General features: G+C 40.1%; 1 long non-coding RNA gene across 1 annotated transcript; it reads left to right on the forward strand.

Annotated features, from left to right (window-relative positions):
- LOC125610398 lies at positions 1-554 on the forward strand. The gene is made up of 2 exons (XR_007340422.1): positions 1-67; positions 374-554. It is a non-coding gene; the product is annotated as an uncharacterized LOC125610398 (long non-coding RNA).
- Positions 555-5,986: the final 5,432 nt, after the last annotated feature.

A 5,986-nucleotide genomic window follows, 5' to 3' on the forward strand; every position in this document is an offset into this window, starting at 1 on the left:
GGTCACCCGTCGCGGTGCAGCCCGGCGGGAGGGCTTGGGTAGAGGAGCCCGGGAACCGCGCAACAGCGTAAGTGGGGCGGGGCGGGGCGACACCCCCTACAGCAGCCTCAGGCCCTGTCTTTTCCCCACGCAAGTCCCTCCGAACCTGCACACAGCCCCCCACCCTTTGCGCAGAGCCGCGCGCGCACTACTGGAACCCAACCTCATTCCCAGACCCTCTCACACTCCAGCACCCCATCACCCAGGGGCCCTGCCTCCCACCTCTCCTCCCAATCACCCTCATCCTTCAAGCCTTGGCTGCAAAGAGACTGCCTCCGCGAAGTCTTTCTCCGTCCCTAGTCACTGAACTCACTGACGCCGCCCTCTCTTCCAGGCCGTGTGCAGGGCGCTTAGACCACAGATATGTGAAAGACCCTGCCTACCCTGGAAGATGTCACAGTCTCAACCTAAGTGCGGCTACAGAGCTCTATCTGCCGGACCCGGGAAGCACCTGCCTCCACTTTCTCATCTACAGCTCATTCCCTGTCAGTTTGCTTTTGCTCTCACGATGTCACTTAAATGATTTTTTTGTGTGTCAAAATCCAAAGAATAATTTTCAGTTATTTATCCGAAACCTGTAATACTATGCCTCTTTTTTTTTTTTTTTTTAAGACTTCTACTGGCTTCAGCATTTCCTGAAGTCCTTTTCAGTTTTTTTCAAAGGCCCCTCTTGCTTTGCTCCATTAAGCATGTGTTCACTGTGGTTCCAAACCTAGGTGTCTTGTTATTCCATTCTCCGTTCTCCCCTTGACGGTCTCATTCATTCTTATGGCCAACTATCCTTACAAATCTATTTCCAGCCACTTCTTAGATTCATACTTCCAAGTGTCTGCTGGACAGCTCCACCTGGATATTCTACTAAAATCAGATTTAAGGAGTCCAAACCAAACCCTTTAAAATCTTTCCCCACAAACATGTACTTGTCCTTTGCTTCCTGTCTCAATGAATGGAATCTTCGCACCAGAAATGACAATTTCTCTCTGTCTTGCTCCTTTCCCCTATTAAGCTGTTCACGATATCTTGACATCTTTAACCTCATGAACTACTTTCACGTGATTCCCCTGCTGTTCTGATGGGTACTTGTGCTGGCGCAGACCCTTATCACATCTTGCTAGAAGTATCACACCTACTTCCTTGCTAATCTCACAGTGTTTGGGAGCATCCACCACCACCACCACCACCACCCCAACCATTTGGTTGCACTGATAGGATAGTGACAGTAAGAGATTCAACTTAAACATCACGTTCTCCTATACAAATTTGTATGTATTCTTTCATATGTATTTTTCGTGGGCACACTGATGCATGCCTATAACCTCAGCTACTTAGGAGGTTGAGGCAGAAGGATCACAGGTTTGAGACCAGTCTGAGAAATTTAGCAAAACCCTGTTTCAAAATAAAAATTTAAAAAGGAACTAGGGATGTAGCTCAGTGGCAGATTGCTTTTTGAGCAAGTACAAAGCCCTGGGTTCAATTCCCAGTATAAATAAATAAATATTGTTGGATGCTTTCTTCACACCAGATACTGGATATGGGAGCTTAAGAGATGGATCACACCCAGTCCTTACCCGTGTGGAGATTAATTTCTGACATTTATTTAGCATGCCTAACTTCTCTTCAGCAGAGGTTCTCAAATAGCAACATTCAGAGTCACCCAGAGGGCATGTTAAAACACTCATTGCGAGAACTGCCTCCATAGTTTGTAATTAGTAGACCTTGCATTAGACTCAAGAATGTGCATTTCTAACAGTTTTCCAAATGAGGTTAATATTGGTGATCTAAGGACTATACTTTAGAACTACTGATTCACAGTGTAAAGTAATGTTTGAGAACAAAGATTCTAGAGCAAGATTGTCTTGGTTTCAACCTGACCCTGCCATTTACTACCTGTAACACTGGGCAGATTATTTAACCTCTCTATATCTGTTTCCTCTTCTGTAAAATGGTGGTGATAATAGTACTTACCTCACTGGACTTTCATAAAGATCAAGAGTTAATACATAAAAGACTGTAGAACAGTGCTTGAAAGAATGAAAACAAAGTATTAACTGCTGTCATAATCATTATTTGCTTCAATTTCTAAGTTCCTTAAAGATGGGGACCATATCAGATTATTTCTGTTCCTTTTTAGTGTCTGGAACAAGCTGCGCTTGGAATGATCTGTAAATTTGGGTTTACCTGAATCAAATAGAGGGCATCAAAAAACTCACAGAATAGCAAGAACTTTGCCTTTGTATAAGAGAACTGGAAGCTCAGCATTCCATAAGAGTTTGAATTCCCCGTTCTAAATACTTAGCCTCATTACTTAAATTTGAGGAAAGAAACTAGTCACTATTCTGACCCATCTTGAAAATGACTATAAGAGTCAAGCCTGGCCCTGTTTTTAAGGGTCTTTCTGCAAAGTATCCCCATCATCAGGAATTTGATTAAGCAGTGGTAGAGTATAAGTGAAATCAATATGGGGTTTTGTTTTTTAGGCTAACAGACTTCTTTCAGTAACACACACACACACACTCTCTCTCTCTCTCTCTCTCTCTCTCTCTCTATATATATATATATATATATATATATATATATATATATATATATAGCATGCCCTTATTTTATTTATTTTTTTAATGTGGTGCTGAGGATCAAACTCAGTGCCTCACAAATGCTAGGCAAGTGCTCTGCCACTGAGCTACAACCCCCCCTCTTTTTAAAATATTTTTTTAGTTGTCAATGGACCTTTATTTTATTTATTTATATGTGGTGTCAAGAATCAAACAAAGTGCCTCACACATGATAGGTGAGTGCTCTACTACTAAGCCATAACCCCAGCCCCTCTTTCAGTAACTCTTGATGTATATTCCCAGAAACTAATTGGCTCAGGCCAAGTGTGATGGCACATGCCTGTAATCCCAGCTACTTGGAAAGCTGAGGCAGGAGGATCACAGTTTCAAAGCCAGTCTGGGAGATTAAGCAAGAATTTAAAATTTAAAAAAGGCTAGGGATGTAGCTCAATGTCTCAAAATTTAAAAAAGGCTAGGGATGTAGCTCAATGGTAAAGAACCCCTGAGTTCAATCCCTACTACCAAAAAGTAGAAAAAAGAAAGAAAGAGGAAGAGAAGGAGGAGGTAAGAGAAGAAGATAATGGCTGCATCTCAGACCATAGCTAATCCACATTACCAAAAAGCCTCTGTTTCTTCTGTGAAGATCAGAGCCCTCTCTATATACACCCAGAATTTTCTGGAGCCAAATAATAAGAATGTCCTTAAAAATATTTGTATCCCCATCTATACTTTCCTCTTTTAATATTAAAAATAGCAAAGAAACCAATATAATAGAATTAACAAAGTAAGTGGAAAGACTTGAGAAAATAAGCAAAAATCTATAGCATCATTAATACATCTCAATTCATATGCTGGTATGAGTATAACTAATTAGAAATGATAATGATAAACTATCTAACTTAGGGTTGGGGATGTGGCTCAGTGGTAGAGTACTTGCAACACATGCACAAAGCCCTGGATTTGATCACCAGCAAAACACACACACACACACACACACACACACAATCTGATTTAAAATACTTAAAATAACTTCATTACATGTTTGTGGTCTATATGAGAAAATCTCCAAGAACCAATAAAAAGACTTACAAAAAACCTGAGTAACAGAGAGGCCAAGTTCCTTGATGGAAAAGTGAAATAATGTAATGTCTATTGGACTCTTGCTACTCCACCAAATTCTGAGAATGAGCATCAGGTATTTTCATTTGTTACCACGTACTGCACCTCAGAAAAACAAAGATACAAGGATCCTTAATTTTAAGGAAAGGAACTGGTCCTTTCCTCAAAGGCTTTGAGCTAGTTCTACCCCTAAGAAAAGACAATTACATAGATTAGGGTTATTCAACAAAAGTATCATGTGAGCTACATATGTAACTTTAGAATTTCTATTCGCCATATTATGAAAAGTTAAAAATTATAGCTGGCATCGTGGCACACACCTGTAATCCCAGTGACTCAGGAGGTTGGAGCAGGAGGATTGCAAGTACAAGGTCCATCTCACCAACTTTAGTGAGATCCTGCCTTGAAATAAAAAATAAAAAGGCCTAGGAATATAGCTCAGTGGTAAAACACCACCTGGGTTCAATTCCTAGTGCCAAAAAGAAAAACAAAGTAAAAAAGAAACAGGTGAAATTAATTTTAAATTTTTATTTAACCTCAAAATATTATCACTTCAATGTCATCAGTATAAAAATTATTAATATTGTTAATCATTGAAGTTTGGTGTGTTTTACAATACATCTCAATTCAGACTAGTCACATTTCAAGGGTTTAATACATATGATTATTGACCACTGTGCACAGATAATTTCAATGAAGCTTTGAGTGTAAAGACGTAAGCACATAGGTGATGAGAACAGAGGAGGGATGTCTAATCTAGTTTGGGCAATCAGCATAGGTTTCCTGGAGTCCTGTGAGGATAAGCAGGAATCAGCCAGCAAAGGAAGGATGGAAGAAAGAGGTATACAAAGCAGCATTAGCATTGGATATAAGGTGAGAAACAGCACATGACAGGAACTGTCAGTATTAGCAATATTCTAGCATAAAGATGGAAGCAAGAAGCAGTGAGAAAAAAGGCTACAGAAGACTGTGACCAAATACACCCATTCTTTCCCTAGCCTAAGTCAGGGGAGGGGCAGCAAAGGCAACAGGGGGAGCTGTCCCTGGTTCTGACACCCAAAGCAGATTCACAATATAGTTCCACCCAGATTCACAGTTCACTTCCACCGAGGCTGGGACTGAACTAACCCAGAGCAAGTCTAGTTTCTAGCATCTTCTGCAGCATACATGGAAGACCCCAAACCCTAAATTTGATGTGGCAGAACAGAATAACCTAGAAGCTTCAGACAGGCTGTCTCTGAATGGGTTGGAGAATTTTAGGAACACTGAAATCCTGGAACATAATTCTAGGATTTTAAAATTTAAAGCCAGGTATGGTCAGGAAGGGATCCTCTGTAAAACGGAGGTAGATGTAGATCTACTATACTAAATGAACTCCAAAAATGGTAGTCAACCTTGAAGTCTTAGAGAATGTGAACTAACAACTCTCAACCCAGAATCTACTGAGATGCTGACTAGTGTAGAATTAACTCCTATTATCTTCCTTGGTGTCTACTAATCTCTGAGGGGGGTTCATTGTGGGGTATGGTGGCGCACACCACTAATTCTAGCAGTTTGAGAAGCTGAGGCAGGAGGATCACAAGTTTGAGGCCAGCCTCTGCAATTTGGTGAGAACTTGTATCAAAATTTCTAAAAAATTTTTTTAAAGGTTGGGGGTTGGAACTCCATGGTAGAGCATCCCTGGGTTCAATCCCCAGTATTATCTCCCAAAAAATATCTATGAGGGGGCTCAATGGAAAAATATTTATGATAGATATGGCCTCAGTATATCAATGAGCCAAGGACAAGGGAAGTCTGCACAAGTACAACTATATCATTATCATTTTATTGCATACTAGTGATCAAGATACGGAGATAAAACTGGTACATTGGCATTTTATTCCAGTATGTTCTTTTAGAAAGCAATTTGGTAATATTTATGAAGAGTCATAACAATGTTTATGCTCTTAGACTTACAGTTTAACTCTGTTACATACTGAAACACTTGGAATCACACTAGCCTGGGTAAAATCTCAGCTCTATCACATGCAGACCTTAAGCAAGCCACAGTCCTAACACAAACTGTAATTTCCTCATATGTAAGAATCTGAAAGGATTGTGGGAAGATTAAATTGGTGAATGAATGGAAAAGGTAAAGCCGAGAGTTGAGCACTTACAGGTGCTACAGACATGATAATTCCCACAGCCCTCTACTCTCTTCCTAGGGCAGGACCTTTTATTTTTTATTTATCATCTCATCCAATATCATGGTTTTACTTTCCTTTAATCTTTTAAAA

The sequence above is a fragment of the Marmota marmota genome, unplaced genomic scaffold, assembly GCF_001458135.2.
Source record: "Marmota marmota marmota unplaced genomic scaffold, marMar, whole genome shotgun sequence".
Lineage (NCBI taxonomy): Eukaryota > Metazoa > Chordata > Mammalia > Rodentia > Sciuridae > Marmota > Marmota marmota.